The following is a 17,196-nucleotide window of genomic DNA, read 5'->3' as shown; positions in this document are numbered from 1 at the left end:
ATCCTTTGATCTCCCGCCTGTAGCTCCCAGCATTCCGGACATCGCAAGGGTAATTGCGATGCCAGAATGCACATAATAGAGTGAGCAGAGGTATCTCCTCTCTCTCTATTATGTTTAATTATCTCCAGCAGGACTGCAGATAATTAGAACAAAAGGATTCAAATTCTATTGAATTTGAATCCTTTTGAGTTCACCAGAATGACCGGACCTTGTCCGGTCATTCTGGCGCCTTCACCCAGATTACATCAATGTAAATGCTTGGGGCACATTTACATTGATGCATCTGTGACCATGTAAGGGGGAGGGGGATTTATATGGTATGGGGATATGACAAGGGGCATAATATGAATATACATGTGTATTGATGCTTGGGGCACATCCATACACATGTATACATTAATCATACATTCTAAGGGGGATTTATATGATACAGGGGGCATTATATGATATATCTATTAAGGGGGCACATACATATATGAATTCCCCCAGGGGCATGAATGAGCCCCTGGGGAATATCAGAGAGCACAAGCCCCTACAATAGCCTTTACATCATAAGGGGGCACAAGCCCCTACACCATAAGGGGGCACAAGCCCCTACCTCATAAGGGGGCACATATTTCCCACAGGGGCCACCATGAGCCCCTGGGGATCACCATGGGCAGACGTGCGCAGATGCAGGGCACATCTGCGCACATCGTCCCATGATGCTATGTCTAATGTATGCACATATATACCATACATGCCCGCACGTGTTTGCAGGCATGCATGGATATATATGCATACGTCTCAACCGTTCCTCAACAGAGAGCATTCCCAAATGTCACAGGGGAACAAGTGGAAGCCCAAGGCGAAGGCAGAGGAGGAGCAAGAGGTCGCCAACGCACCTGTGTCACGGCCAGCTCCTCTGAGGGCAGGGTTAGCATGGCAGAGATGTGGAAAAGTTTTGTCTAACTTCACCACCACCTGATACGGAACGTGTTAGCAGGACGCAACATTTCACTAACATGGTGGAACAGTACGTGTGCACACCCCTCCACGTACTGACTGATGGTTCGGCCCCATTCAACTTCTGGGTCTCCAAATTGTCCACGTGGCCAGAGCTAGCCTTTTATGCCTTTGAGATGCTGGCCTGCCCGGCGGCCAGCGTTTTGTCTGAATGTGTATTCAGCACGGCAGGGGGCATCATTACAGACAAACGCAGCCGCCTGTCTACAGCCAATGTGGACAAGCTGACGTTCATAAAAATGAACCAGGCATGGATCCCACAGGACCTGTCTATCCCTTGTGCAGATTAGACATTTATAACTACCTCCCCTTAACCATATATTCTTGCACTCCAGGGCACTTCTTCATTCAATCCTCTTTTTTTAATTTTACCATTATATTGCGGGTTAACCCAAAGTTGAATGAACCTCTCCTCTGTCTGGGTGCCGGGGCCTAAAAATATCTGACAGTGGCCTGTTCCAGTGTTGGGTGACATGAAGCCTGATTCTCTGCTATGACATGAAGCCTGATTCTCTGCTATGGGACCTCTCTCCTCTGTCTGGGTGCCGGGGCCTAAAAATATCTGACAGTGGCCTGTTCCAGTGGTGGGTGACATGAAGCCTGATTCTCTGCTATGGGACCTCTCTCCTCTGTCTGGGTACCGGGGCTTAAAAATATCTGACAGTGGCTTGTTCCAGTGGTGGGTGACATGAAACCTGATTCTCTGCTATAGGACCTCTCTCCTCTGTCTGGGTGCCGGGGCCTAAAAATATATGACAGTGGCCTGTTCCAGTGGTGGGTGACATGAAGCCTGATTCTCTGCTATGACATGAAGCCTGATTCTCTGCTATGGGACCTCTCTCCTCTGTCTGGGTGCCGGGGCCTAAAAATATCTGACAGTGGCCTGTTCCAGTGGTGGGTGACATGAAGCCTGATTCTCTGTTATGGGACCTCTCTCCTTTGTCTGGGTGTCGGGGCCTATATATCTGACAGTGGCCTGTTCCAGTGGTGGGTGACATGAAGCCTGATTTACTGCTTCGGGACTTCTCTCCAATTGATATTGGTTAATTTTTATTTATTTTCTTTTATTTTAATTCATTTCCTTATCCACATTTGTTTGCAGGGGATTTACCTACATTTTGCTGCCTTTTGCAGCCCTCTAGCCTTTTCCTGGGCTATTTTACAGCCTTTTTAGTGCCGAAAAGTTTGGGTCCCCATTGACTTCAATGGGGTTCGGCTTTGGGGCGAAGTTCGGGTCGAGTTCGGATCCCGAACATTTTCGGGAAGTTCAGCCGAACTTCTCGAACCCGAACATCCAGGTGTTCGCTCAACTCTAGTTATAACTCATAAATACAGATCCATGCCTTGTTCATTTTTACAAATATGTTTTGTACACTGGCAGAGGAAAAGTTTGTCCATTTGGGTGTGAGAACGCCAGCTGCTGTGCTGAAAACCCTTTCTGAGATGACACTTGAGGCCTGGCAATACAGAACAGAAAGCAAACTGGGTCAATTCCAACCACTGTTTTGATCTACCTGCTCAGATGTGCATGAGCTCAGGGAACGCAGTATGCACCGGAGAAAGGCCAGAGTCTAGGTAGAACTGTACCTGGTTGTTGAAGCAATACACCTCTGTTTGCTGACTTGCATCGACCTGGCATGACACGTGAAAGTAATGCTCGATCATGGTAATGAGATGAACTGGCCTGTTGCTATGGATTCTGCTATTTGTGGTAGTAGAGAAGGCAGGAGGTAGATGAATCAACGCGGGTAGAAAGGGGACTCCTGGTCAGACATATGGGCAGCAGGAGTCTGCTCGCTGAAAACTGGGGCAAGCAATGTATCCTGGTAATACGGCAATTTGGCCTCCCTTTATGCCCATTTTGCTTTGATAGTGAAGGTTTAAAGGCATTGCTATTCAGTAATCATCAGATAGCTTCATGCTAACGATGAACCTGTCAGTACATAAGCAAGTAAGCATACAGCTTGCCATGCTCACCAGTGTGCCTGAGGACCCACATTTCTCCAACTCTGCCCCCCACAGTGATGATATGTTGTCATGGCCAGTGTTGTCAACATCATCATTAGCCTCGTGGTCCTCCACCACTGACTCCTCCTCTTCCACTTCCTCCTCTATGGCAATTTGTGCAGGCAGCAAGATGTGTAAGCTGTTCTTCTACTGTCATCCTTTGTTGCATCAGCGTGAGCATTTGCTCTAATATATCTATCAGAGGGATAACATCATTGATGCTGCAGTTGTCCCTACCAACAAATCTGGTGGCCTCTTTGAAGGGCCTGATGAGTTGCCACTGTCTGACTTTAAAACAGCATATGCTACCTGATGCTGTGATCTGGTGGATGATGAAATCATTCAGCACTTTACGGTGCTTGGACAGGTGTTTCAGCATATGCAGGTGAATACCAGTGAGTTGGAAACACTGCAGATCAAGCTGTGCAATGGCCCGAAAACCATTCCAGTGAATGGGGTGTTGCTGTACTCATCATAAAATGTGTAACAAATAGTGAGGTGATTTTTTTCTTCTAAGTATTGTGGGGGAAAAAAATAATCGAGGCTAATTCAATATTTTATTTGCAAAAATTTAATTTTTTAATTTTCACAGCCAAGTGATTCTAAATTCAGTAAAACACCTGTCGGGTCAAAGTGCTCACTACACTCCTCAAAAACATCCTTGAGGGCTGTAGTTTCCAAAATAGGGTCACTTTTTGGGGTTACCACTGGGTACCTCAGGATCTTCTCATATGCGATATAGCAGCCGAAAACATTGGTTATGACCAGTGGGTAGAAACCTGCCCCATGTGACCAACTCCCTCTGAGGAAAATGTCTGAGCACACCCCTGTCACGGCGGACGTGCACAGTATAACAGATAACACACCAACCAGGCTCTGGACGAGAGACAGGGGAAGGGTCACCTCCTAGTTTATCCCTGACCTCTTTCCCTGCACTGCTCAGCCCACAGACAGACCTTAAAGGTAGGTTTGCTGTGTCCTCCAGCCTGTACTGACAGAACCCTGAACTCCCTGAGATGGTGAAGTGGGGAGAAAGGAGCAGCCTGCTCGCACAGAACCTGGATGGGATAGATGACATAAACAACCAAACAAGAAATGACACTTATCTGCTGAAATCAAGAACTGACAGCCAACCTTCCCTCCAAACTTCCCAGACCAAAATGAAAAGTATAATCCGCTCAGAGCACTTAGCTGGAGACCATTTAAACTAATGACTCCACCCAGTGCACCTGATGCGAGGCGGATCCAGCACGGCATCAAAAGAAAAACTAAACTCGTGCTGCAATCCTGACTGACCTCCGCACATCGTCAGAGTGGGGCATGACAGTACCCCCCCTTCTACGGGTGACCTCCGGACACAACTCCCAACAACTCCCTATCTCCAACATCATAATTCCTCTCGGCGACCGAGAGCTTCCTGGAGAAGAAGGCACACGGGACCCACTTGCCAGGAGCAGGACCCTGCGAAAGCACCGCCCCAACCCCCACCTCTGATGCATCAACCTCGACCACGAATGGCTGAGATACATCCGGCTGCACCAGAATGGGAGCAGACGCAAAACGCTCCTTAATAGCCGAAAAGGCCTTCAATGCCTCATCCGACCAGACAGAGACATCAGCGCCCTTCTTGGTCATATCAGTAAGAGGTTTGACTAGCGTGGAATAATTCGAAATAAATTTTCTATAATAATTCATAAACCCCAAAAATCGCATCAAAGCTTTCTGATTCACCGGTCGGTCCCACTCCAGAACCGCCCGGACCTTTTCGGGGTCCATACGAAAACCAGAATCAGAAAGCATGTATCCCAAGAATGGAAGCTCTTGCACCACAAACAAATATTTCTCCAATTTGGCGTATAACTTATTCTCCTGAAGGATCGTCAAAACCTGTCTCACATGATCCTGATGGGTCTTCAGATCAGGAGAATAAATTAAAATGTCATCTAGGTAGACTACTACGAACCTCCCCACCAAATGATGAAAAATATCATTGACGAATCGCTGAAATACCGCTGGCGCATTCGTCAACCCAAAAAGCATTACCAGGTTCTCAAAATGACCCTCGTGCGTATTGAAGGCCGTTTTCCACTCATCCCCCTCCTTGATCCTGATCAGATTGTATGCTCCTCTCAAATCCAACTTGGAGAACACCTTGGCTCCAACAATCTGATCAAAAAGATCAGAGATCAAAGGCAGGGGATATGGATCCCGGACTGTAATACGGTTCAGCTCCCGGAAATCCAAACACGGTCTCAGTGATCCATCTTTCTTCTTCACAAAGAACAAACCTACAGCCACTGGAGACTTAGATGGTCTAATATGACCCTTTGCCAAACTCTCGGCGACATACTTTCGCATGACCTCTCTCTCGGGTTGAGAGAGGTTGTAGAGCCGAGACTTAGGCAACTTAACCCCCGGAATGAGATTCACAGGACAATCATAGTCACTATGAGGGGGCAATTCCTGAGCCCCACCCTCCGAAAAAACGTCCGAAAAATCTGAGAGATACTGAGGCAAGGCCATAACAGACACTTCAGAAATAGATGTGACAAGACAATTATCCAAACAAAACTTGCTCCAACCAATGATTTGTCTCGCTTGCCAGTCTATAATTGGGTTATGTCTAGACAACCATGGCAACCCCAAAACTATTGGAGCTGGCAAATCCTTCATGACGAAACAGGAAATAATCTCAGCATGTGAATCACCCACCCTTAAATGAATACCATGAACAACGTGAGTAAGGCTCCCTTGAGAAAGAGGGGAAGAATCAATAGCAAAAACACGAATCTCGTTCTCTAACGTGCAAATACTTAGTCCCAAACCCTCAAGAAACAGAGAGTCAATAAAATTTACCCCAGCACCACAATCAAGAAAAACATCAACAAACACATTTCTAGACTCTAGCGCCACCATAGCTGAAAGGAGAAAACGGGAACTGCAGGGAACTTGCATACCAGTCTGCACCACTACACCATTCATACTACCAAGTGTGAGGGGAGTTTTTTTTTTCTATTACTTCCCCCTGTGGTTCAAAATACGGACAAGAAAAAACAAAATGACCCCTCTTCCCACAATAGAAATTGTGCACTTTTCGAAAGTCTCTACTATCCGAATGGAAAGATATCTGACCTAACTGCATGGGTTCCTCCCCTACCCCAGAGTAACAAGCAATATCACCCTGGGCAGCTGGTGAAACAAAACCACATGCGGGAGATATCCCCTGCACAGAGGGACCCTTACACCTCTCTCTGATACGTCTATCCAAACGTATCGCCAAAGACATTGCGTTTTCCAAAGTATCTGGGTATTCATGAAAAGCCAGAGCATCTTTCAACCTTTCAGATAACCCCTGACAAAACTGGCTATGTAACGCGGGGTCGTTCCACCCCGACTCAGTAGCCCACCTCCTAAACCTCAGCAGTATGTTTACCCTGTAGTAAGTTACGTAATTTTGACTCTGCCATCGAAACTCGATCTGGGTCATCGTAAATCAATCCCAGGGCTTTAAAAAATTCCTCCACCAACCGGAGAGCCAGAGAACCAGGCGGCAGGGAAAAAGCCCAGGATTGAGCGTCCCCTTTCAGCAAAGACATGATGAAACCCACCCTCTGATCCTCATTACCTGATGAAAATGGGCACAATCGAAAGTACAAATTACATGACTCTTTGAAACGGAAAAAATCATCAGTACCCCCTGCAAATTTCTCAGGAAGAGCGACTTTAGGCTCCCCAACAATTTGACCTGTACCTGAAGCCGACACCCTCTGACACTGTGTGACCGTACTACGCAGATCCGCAACCTCCAGGGACAAACCCTGCATGCGGTCAACCAGTGCATCAATTGACGCCATCACATAAACGCTGAGCAATGGCAGTCACAGTATGGCGGATTATAATGTCACGGCGGACGTGCACAGTATAACAGATAACACACCAACCAGGCTCTGGATGAGAGACAGGGGAAGGGTCACCTCCTAGTTTATCCCTGACCTCTTTCCCTGCACTGCTCAGCCCACAGACAGACCTTAAAGGTAGGTTTGCTGTGTCCTCCAGCCTGTACTGACAGAACCCTGAACTCCCTGAGATGGTGAAGTGGGGAGAAAGGAGCAGCCTGCTCGCACAGAACCTGGATGGGATAGATGACATAAACAACCAAACAAGAAATGACACTTATCTGCTGAAATCAGGAACTGACAGCCAACCTTCCCTCCAAACATCCCAGACCAAAATGAACAGTATAATCCGCTCAAAGCACTTAGCTGGAGACCATTTAAACTAATGACTCCACCCAGTGCACCTGATGCGAGGCGGATCCAGCACGGCATCAAAACAAAAACTAAACTTGTGCTGCAATCCTGGCTGACCTCCGCACATTGTCAGAGTGGGGCATGACAACCCCTCATTCTTCACATGATACCTCTGATGGTGAGGAAAGACTTTCCCGAGGGGAGTACCAGGTGCTACCTCAGAGGAAAATTGAAACACGAGGAAATCGGGACCAGAGTGTGAACCCACTGGCCTGACTTCCAGGTGACAAAATACACCCAGTGGATGCTGGGAGGCCAGAGGCTGATCAGACGGAGGCATAGTCAGGGTACAAAGGCAGAAGTCAGGGCAGGCTGCAGTCAGGCAAAGTCCATAAACTTAGATCAGGGTCAGGGCAGACGGCAATCAGGCAAAGTCCATAATTCGTAATCCAAAGTCCAGTACACAGAATGACAAGAACCAACAAACCACCTTAGCTGAAACAGGAAACTAGACTAGCTGGGAACCTAAGTTGCTCAAATGCCTTCCTGAAGAAGGAGGCACCTTTAAATACCTCCTGCAGACCAGCCATAGGCAGGGAAAGATAGAGGGCGTGCGCAGGCTGCCTCACAAAGGGAGGAGAGACAACCCTGCACATACCCTAAATACACACAAGGAACTCTGTGCCAGAGTCCAAGCTCTGCTCAGAGTCAGGAGGGAAATGCTGGTGGCAGGAATACAGACCACAGCTAAGAACCCCGCTGCCCTTGCCTGTCAGCACGACATGCAGCAGCGGGAAGGAGTGAAGAAACCCGGCAACTGTACCTGCGTGTGGGGACAGAATCGCAGGTATGGGGAGCTGGGCTAACATCATTCCAGCAAAATCTGCCCTCCAAAAGCCATACAGCACTCCTTTCCTTCTGAGCCCGTCTGTGTGCCCATACAGCAGTTTATGACCACATAAAAGATGTTTCTATAAACTGGAGAATCAGTGTAATAAAAATTAAGGTTTGCTTTGCTGTTAACCCTTGCTTTGTTAAGGAAAACTTGGATTATTACTAAGGGTACTTTCACACTAGCATTTTTGTTTACCTGTATTATGTTCCGTCGCAGGAGCTCAATACCGGTAAAAAACTGATCAGTTTTATCCTAATGCATTTTGAATGGAGAGCATTCCATTCAGGATGCATCAGGATGAATCAGTTCAGTCCCTCTTACGTTTTTTGGACGGAGAACATACCGCAGCATGCTGCAGTTTTCTCTCCAGCCAAAAATACTGAACACTTGCCGGAATGCCGGATCCGGCATTCATTTACATTGAAGTGTATTAGTGCCGGATCCGGCATTAAGTGTTCCGTCAAAACGGATCCGGCTTTCCGGTCTGCGCATGTGCAGACCTTTAAAAATGAAAAAATAATAATACTGGATCCGTTTTTCCAGATGGCACCAGAGAGACGGATCCGGTATTTCAATGCATTTGTCAGATAGATCCACATCCGGATCCATCTGACAAATGCCATGAGTTTGCGTCCGGATTGCCGGATCCAGCAGGCAGTTTGGGCAACGGAACTGCCTGCCAGAATCCTCTGCCGCAAGTGTGAAAGTACCCTAAAATTAATATTCTGTGAAAAAATACATGACATATAATTTCTGTGGAACACCTAAAGGCTTTCACAAAGTTTCTAAATTCAGTTTTGAATAATGTGAGGGGTGTTATTTATGGGTGGTTTCTGTTATTTAAAACGTCTAAAAGTCACTTCACAACTGAATAAGTGCTTTTAAAATTCTAAGCCTTCAAACATCCCAAAAAATTAAATTACTGTAACAAAATGATGTCTTCATAATACAGACATATGGTGAATTTTAACTACAGTAGTAACTATTTTGTAAGGTATCAATAATTTTCTGTATATTATGGATTTTTTTTAATAAATAAAGGTAAAACATATCAACCCAAATTTACCACTTAGGCCTCTTTCACACTTGCGTTGTCCGGATCCGGCGTGTACTCCACTTGCCGGAATTACACGCCGGATCCGGAAAAACGCAAGTGTACTGAAAGCATTTGAAGACGGAACCGTCTTCCAAATGCGTTCAGTGTTACTATGGCACCCAGGACGCTATTAAAGTCCTGGTTGCCATAGTAGTAGTGGGGAGCGGGGGAGCGGTATACTTACAGTCCGTGCGGCTCCCGGGGCGCTCCAGAGTGACGTCAGAGCGCCCCATGCGCATGGATGACGTGATCCATGTGATCACATGATCCATGCGCTTGGGGCGCCCTGACGTCACTCTGGAGCGCCCGGGAGCCGCACGGACGGTAAGTATGCTGCTCCCCCGCTCCCCGCTACACTTTACCATGGCTGCCAGGACTTTAGCGTCTTGGCAGCCATGGTAACCACTCTGAAAAAGCTAAATGTCGGCTCCGGCAATGCGCCGAAACGACGTTTAGCTTAAGGCCGGATCCGGATCAATGCCTTTCAATGGGCATTAATTCCGGATCCGGCCTTGCGGCAAGTGTTCCGGATTTTTGGCCGGAGCAAAAAGCGCAGCATGCTGCGGTATTTTCTCCGGCCAAAAAACGTTCCGTTCCGGAACTGAAGACATCCTGATGCATCCTGAACGGATTTCTCTCCATTCAGAATGCATGGGGATAATCCTGATCAGGATTCTTCCGGCATAGAGCCCCGACGACGGAACTCTATGCCGGAAGACAAGAACGCAAGTGTGAAAGAGCCCTAAGAAGTACAGTGACACAAGAAAATGTTCTTAGAATCACTTGGATAAGTAAAAGCATTCCAAAGTTCTTACCATATAAAATCACATTTGCAAAATTAGGCTATGTCATGAAAGTGAAAACTGATTGTGTCTTGAAGGGGTTAAAGATGCTCCAAACTTATCAACCAACTTGTGACGCTTGACAAATTTAGTGCAAATAATGTAAAAGCAGACCTGAAGTTAGACCAACCTGACTTCAAAAATTCCTCTCGTGATAAATCCATAATAGTGCATAAAATGCAGTGGACAGATAAAAAAGGATTAAAATCTAATACTATTCATTTATTTTTATTACTTACCAAACTTTGCGCAGTAAAAAAGATAAGACTTTAACTTTATGTGTTTTTTTTTATTGGAGTGAAACACTTTGCCTGAATTCTTCAAGATGATCTTATTTAGTATGGCTAAGTGTGCTTAATTCTTGTAGGGAATGAATTCTAGTAACTTTATTGTTGTTAGTCAAGACTACACACTCGTAAACCCTAACACAAGTCAAAAGGAAACACAAACTACTTACAGAAATGTTCCAGACAGAACTGTTAACACAATACAGAGACAAGCTTTGCTATAATTAGATTTGCTTTGTGTTATGCTCCCTGTCTGTTTGGCCATCTTCCTATTTACCAGAAAGCAGTAAATTCTTTATAAGGCTTTGATTGGTAACATTTGCGTTGTTTTGCATTGAATAATAGAAAAATAAAGAGAAGTACACAGAGATTTTCTATTCTATAATTATGCAGTAACTACTAATTTGTTATGATGTGTTCTCAAAGGTTATCCCTTCTTTACATTTCCTATAAATATAGGACTATTTCACTTAGATATTTTTGTTTGTTTAAAATATGAATCTACATGTAATCTACAGTATATGTACGTAGGTAAGTGACTGGCTCAGTGACAGAAAACAGAGGGTGGCTATTAACTATACACACTCTACACACTCAGATTTGGTTAATATCACTAGTGGGGTACCACAGTGGTCAGTATTGGGCCATATTCTCTTCAATATATTTATTAATGATTTTGTAGAAGGCTTGCACAGTAAAATATACATTTTTGCAGATGACACTAAACTGTAAAGTAATTAACACAGAAGAGGACAGTATACTGCTATAGATGGATCTGGATAGATCGGAGGCTTGGGCAGAGAAGTGGCAGATGAGGTTTACACTGACAAATGTAAGGTCATGCACATGGGAAGGAATAATGCAAGTCACCCGTACATACTAAATGGTGAAACACTGGCATGGAAAAGGACTTTTAGTAAACAGAAAACTAAGCAGTAAAAACTAGTGTCAGGCAGCTGCTGCCAAGGCCAATAAGAAAATGGGTTGCATCAAAAGGGGAATAGATGCCCCTGATGAGAACATAGTCCGGCCACTTTACAAATTACTAGTCAGACGACACATGGAGTACTATGTACAGTTCTGGGCTCCTGTGAACAAGGCAGACATAGCAGAGCTGGAGAGGGTTCAGAGGAGGCCAACTAAAGTAATAACTGGAATGAGGGAATTACAGTACCCAAAATGATTATAAAAATTAGGGTTATTCACTTTAGAAAAAAGACGACTAAGGGGACATCTAATAACTATGTATAAATATATCAAGGGTCAGTACAGAGATCTATCCCATCATCTATTTATCCCCAGGACTGTGACTGTGATGGCGGGACATCTTCTGCTTCTGGAGGAAAGAAGGTTTGTACACAAACATAGAAGAGTATTCTTTACGGTAAGAGCAGTGAGACTATGGAACTCTCTGCCTGAGGAGGTGATAAAAGAATTCAAGAGGGACTGGGATGTATTTCTGGAGTGTAATAATATTATAGGCTATTTTTTACTAGAGATGGTTTGTTGATCCAGGGAATTATTCTGATTGCCTGATTGGAGTGATTGGAGTCGGGAAGGATTTTTTGTCCCCTAAAGCGAGGAAAATTAGCTTCTACCTCACTTTTTTTTTTTTCCTTCCTCTGGATCAACTTGCAGGATAGCAGGCTGAACTAGATGAACAGTTGTCTTTTTTCAGCCTTATAAAATATGTTACTATGTTACTAATCTGACATGTAATGGTGTAAAATTCTTGCTTCCTCTAGATACAGTTTAAAGAGAAAAAAAAAGAGCCACACTGACTAGGCAGGTAATCCGAATCTTACCATTTGCTACAGCTAAGTATGTAAATTAGCTGTCTTTCCATAAAATAAAATAAATACTGTACCTCTGCAGACATCTGTTTTTGGGGTTTTTTGCCTCTCATCAGTGCAGAATTCAAACAACTGTCCGCAGATGAATTACTGGCTTAGGCTACTTTCACACCTGCATTAGGTGCGGATCCGTCTGGTATCTGCACAGACGGATCCGCACCTATAATGCAAACGCTTAGATCCGTTCAGAACGGATCCGTCTGCATTACCATGAACAAAAAAAAATATATTTTTTTTTTGTTTTTTTTGTTCATGATAATGCAAACGGATCCGTTTTGACTTTACATTGAAAGTCAATGGGGGACGGATCCGTTTGAAAATTGAGCCATACTGTGTCATCTTCAAACGGATCCGTCCCCATTGACTTACATTGTAAGTTTGGACGGATCCGTTTGCCTCCGCACGGCCAGGCGGACACCCGAACGCTGCAAGCTGCGTTCAGGTGTCCGCCTGCTGAGCAGAGCGGAGGACAAACGGTGCCAGACTGATGCATTCTGAGCGGATCCGCATCCACTCAGAATGCATTAGGGCTGGACGGATCCGTTCGGGGCCGCTTGTGAGAGCCTTCAAACGGAACTCACAAGCGGAGCCCCGAACGCTAGTGTGAAAGTAGCCTTAGCCGTAATCTTAACCTTTTCAGCCTCAGAGTTTTTTTCATTTTTGCACGTTTTTCACTCCCTGCCTTACTGGGACCATAACTGTTTTATTTTTCCATTCACATAGCCGTATGAGGACTTGATTTTTGCTGAACATGTTGCACTTTCTGATTCCATCATTTAATATTGCATACGATATAGTGGGGAGCTGAAATAAATTCCAAATGGGGTGAAATTTAAAAAGCAATTCCACAACAGTTTTATGGGTTTTGTTTTCACTGCATTCCTTATTCAGTAAAACTGACCAGTTACTTTCATTACAGGTCAGTACGATTATGGTGATACCACAGATGTATAGTTTTTCTTGCGTTTTTATACTGGAAAAAAAAAAAAATACCTGGAAAACAAGATTTTTTTTTCTTTTCGTTGCCATATAATGACCCCTTTAACTTTTTAGTAGTTATGTGTATGTATCTGTGTGGGGCGATCTGTACTTTTCATAGATACCATTTTGGGGTGTGTACGACTTTTTGATCACTTTTAATTTAACTTTTTTTGTGGGAGGAGAAGCAACCAAAAAACTGTGAATCAGACATTTTGACTTCTTTTTCAGTTTAGTCGTTTTCCGTATGGGATAACTATTTTTAGATTTTAATTGTACGGGTGTTTTTGCATATGGCGATGATCATGATGTGTACATTTTTTTATTTTTTTTATTTTCAGTTTGGGGAAAGGGGGGTGATTTGATTTTAATATAATTTAATATAATTTATAAATATATAAATATTTATTTATTTGTTTACACTTTTCTATAGGTACCATAGGGAACTTTAACAAGCAATCATTAGATAATATATAATCTATATATTAGATACTGTATACTGTGTGAAACTAATGTGCATCAGCCTCCTCTCACAGGAGAACAGGGGCTGGAAGTGGGCGCTTCTGGGTTTCAGCACTTCCAGATTTCGTGAAAATCCCGCGGGTGGCCTGCGCCCTGCTAAGTGGCCGGACTAATAAGAGCCGCCACGGCCCGGCCCCGAACAGGCACGTCTTCTGACTGAACGCAATGCCAGCCCCGACCTCAAAGCGCTGAGCAGCCATAGGGGAGAAGGAGCCAGGACCCTGCCTCACCTCTCAGTGTCCGTGTCTGGCTGCTGCCGGCACCCAAAGAGTCGTGCCCAAAGAAGCCCAAGGTCAGGTGTGTGTCCTGCTGGCTGCTGTGCCCATGCCCCCTTCCCTTGCTGGCTATACTGTGTGAACCTTACCTTAGGGTCTAATTTGATGATAATAAAGTGCTGTTGCTGGTGCCAGTGCCATCATGGAGAGGGTGTCGGGGGAGAAATGTACCGTGGGGGGGGGGGGTAAGATGTGCTGCTGCCAAGCCCATGGAGGGGGAGAAATGTGCCATTGGGGGGGGGGGGGGGTAAGATGTGCTGCTGCGCTGCTGGAGGGGGATAAAAGTGCCATTGGGTTGGGGGGGGGAGTGCTGCCATGGAGGAGGTGGGGGGAAGAAATGTGACAAGGAGGGGGTGATGTGACATGGAGGGGGAGAAATGTGACATGGATGAAGGGGGAGTAATGTGACATTAAGGCCGGGGGGCATCATTGGGGCCCTTTTTACTGGCACATTATTAGGTGGCACTATAGGGGCATCTACTGAGGCCACAAAGAAGGGGTAGGTTATATGAAGGGCTCTGTACAGTGGCATTTTATACTGGGACACATTATGGTGGGTGCTAAGAGGAAGGGGGGAGAGGAGTATTATGGGGTCATCTCCGGGGGGCACTAAGAAGGGGTATTTTATACTGGTACATTATGGGGGCACTAGGAGGAAGGGGGAGAGGAGCACTATGGGGCATTTACTGTGGGCACTATATAGTGGTATTTTATACTGGCACATTATGGGGGACATTATGGGAACATTAGCTCAACTGGGGGCATTACAAGGGGGTATTTTTTGCTCTGTCACATTATAAGGAGAATTATTTCTACTGGGGGGGGGGGGGCATTATTATGGGCTTTATTACTTATGATTTTTTTCCCCTGAAGGCACCCATACTGACAGGTGTGACGTCACACAAGAACCGTTCTTGGACTTACTTTCTTTGGCTTCTCTGCGCTCGTGCCAGCTACCGGCCGGAGTGGCGTGCGCAGGAGAGGGGTCGAGAGGACAGAGCAAGTTAACTACCACGAGAAAAAAGAAAAAGCAAGAATAGAGATAGGAAAAAGGGACTTGGGACAGTACATGAATCCCACTTACATCACCAGGAACTTGGAGGCAAATGACAGCATTCTATTGCAGGTGAGAACGCTGCATATACAGATTGTGTCTAACAGGATTGTTACATCAGGTCATATCTTTTGTAGTATCCAAGGTCTAGAGCCGCCTCTGGGCTACAACACAACTCCAAAGCATGATTGATTCACCCCCATGCTTAATGGTTGGAGAGGTGCTCTTTTCATGAAATTCTGAAAGTTCATGAAGTTCAATTTCAACTAGTGTTGATCAAGCATGCTCGGCCGAACACCTGTTCGGCTCGAGCATCTCGATGCTCAGCACATGGCGGTACTCAGTCGAGTACCACATGTGCTCAAGCACCATGCTCGAGTCTCCTCCCCGCATGTTTCTTGGCTGCTACACAGCCAATAAATGTGCAGGTAAGTACTGCCCTCACTGTAATGCCAGTAGCCATGTTGGCTACTTGCATTACAGAGATTGGCTGGCCGGAACGTCTCATCGGGTGAAACAGAGAGTGTAGGGAGTGTAAGAGACAGAGAGTGTAGGGAGTGAAATGAATATTTTTTTTGTACAAAAACGTTTCAGAGACCCAAAAGTCCTTGTAAGGACTATTGTGTGTGACAACAGCAATATATGTGTCACGGCTGAGGATGGGGAAAATCCTCAGCCGTGCGCTGCTCATGAGCTGTAGACCTACTCGGCCAGGAGAACAGGATAGGGAGCAGGTCACCTCCTACAGCGTCCCTTCCCTGACCCTAACTACTAACTGCATGGGCCGACCTTAAAGGTAGGAGGACCCATGCGCAGGAACCTCGGATCCCTAACTCACCCTCCGTCCGGTCCCTGCGCTAGGAGTCAGGGTAAGACGACCTACTCCTCCTAGGCACGGAGGAGCAGGAGTCTCAATGGCCAAGCTGTTGGGAAAAGGGGAACTCATACAGCCTTACGGGAATGACAGGTGAACTATTAGTTCCACCAACCTGTCACAGCCTTGCTGACTGGATCCCTGCGCAAACAGGAGTCCAGAACCGTAAGCTGCACCAAACACATAGAAAGATCCCAACAGTACATAACATACAACATCAACACACAGCAGACATAAACATAAGGACAATATCTTTATGACCACAAGGGTGGCTCTCACTGGCAGATAGTAACACAGGAGGCTGCTCCAGCAAGCATGGCTGAAACAACCCACAGAGCCATGCTAACAGTGAGGCTATATAGGCCAGGAAGCCACACCCCCACAGTTGGACACACCCAGTGACACACACACACACTGGGAAGGAAGTTAACCCTTCCAACACCCGGGAAGGGAAAACACAACATTAACCACTTAAGGACCACAGGTTTATACCCCCCTAAAGACCAGGCCCTTTTTTACAAATCGGCACTCCACAACTTTAGCGGTTTATTGCTCGGTCATGCAACTTACCACCCAAATGAATTTTACCTCCTTTTCTTCTCACTAATAGAGCTTTAATTTGGTGGTATTTTATTGCTGCTGACATTTTTACTTTTTTTGTTATTAATCGAAATTTAACGCTTTTTTTGCAAAAAAATGACATTTTTCACTTTCAGTTGTAAAATTTTGCAAAAAAAACGAGATCCATATATAAATTTTGCTCTAAATTTATTGTTCTACATGTCTTTGATAAAAAAAAAATGTTTGGGTAAAAAAAAAAATGGTTTGGGTAAAAGTTATAGCGTTTACAAACTATGTTACAAAAATGTGAATTTCCGCTTTTTGAAGCAGCTCTGACTTTGTGAGCCCCTGTCATGTTTCCTGAGGTTCTACAATGGCCAGACAGTACAAACACCCCACAAATGACCCCATTTCGGAAAGTAGACACCCTAAGGTATTCGCTGATGGGCATAGTGAGTTTATAGAACTTTTTATTTTTTGTCACAAGTTAGCGGAAAATGATGATTTTTTTTTTTTTTTTCTTACAAAGTCTCATATTCCACTAACTTGTGACAAAAAATAAAAAGTTCTATGAACTCACTTGTGGGGTAGTTCTACTGCCCTGGCATTCTAGGGGCCCAAATGTGTGGTAAGGAGTTTGAAATCAAATTCTGTAAAAAATGACGAGTGAAATCCGAAAGGTGCTCTTTGGAATATG

This window comes from Bufo bufo, chromosome 4 (assembly GCF_905171765.1).
Source record: "Bufo bufo chromosome 4, aBufBuf1.1, whole genome shotgun sequence".
In the NCBI taxonomy this organism is placed as follows: Eukaryota; Metazoa; Chordata; class Amphibia; order Anura; family Bufonidae; genus Bufo; species Bufo bufo.
This window is presented reverse-complemented; position numbering follows the sequence as displayed.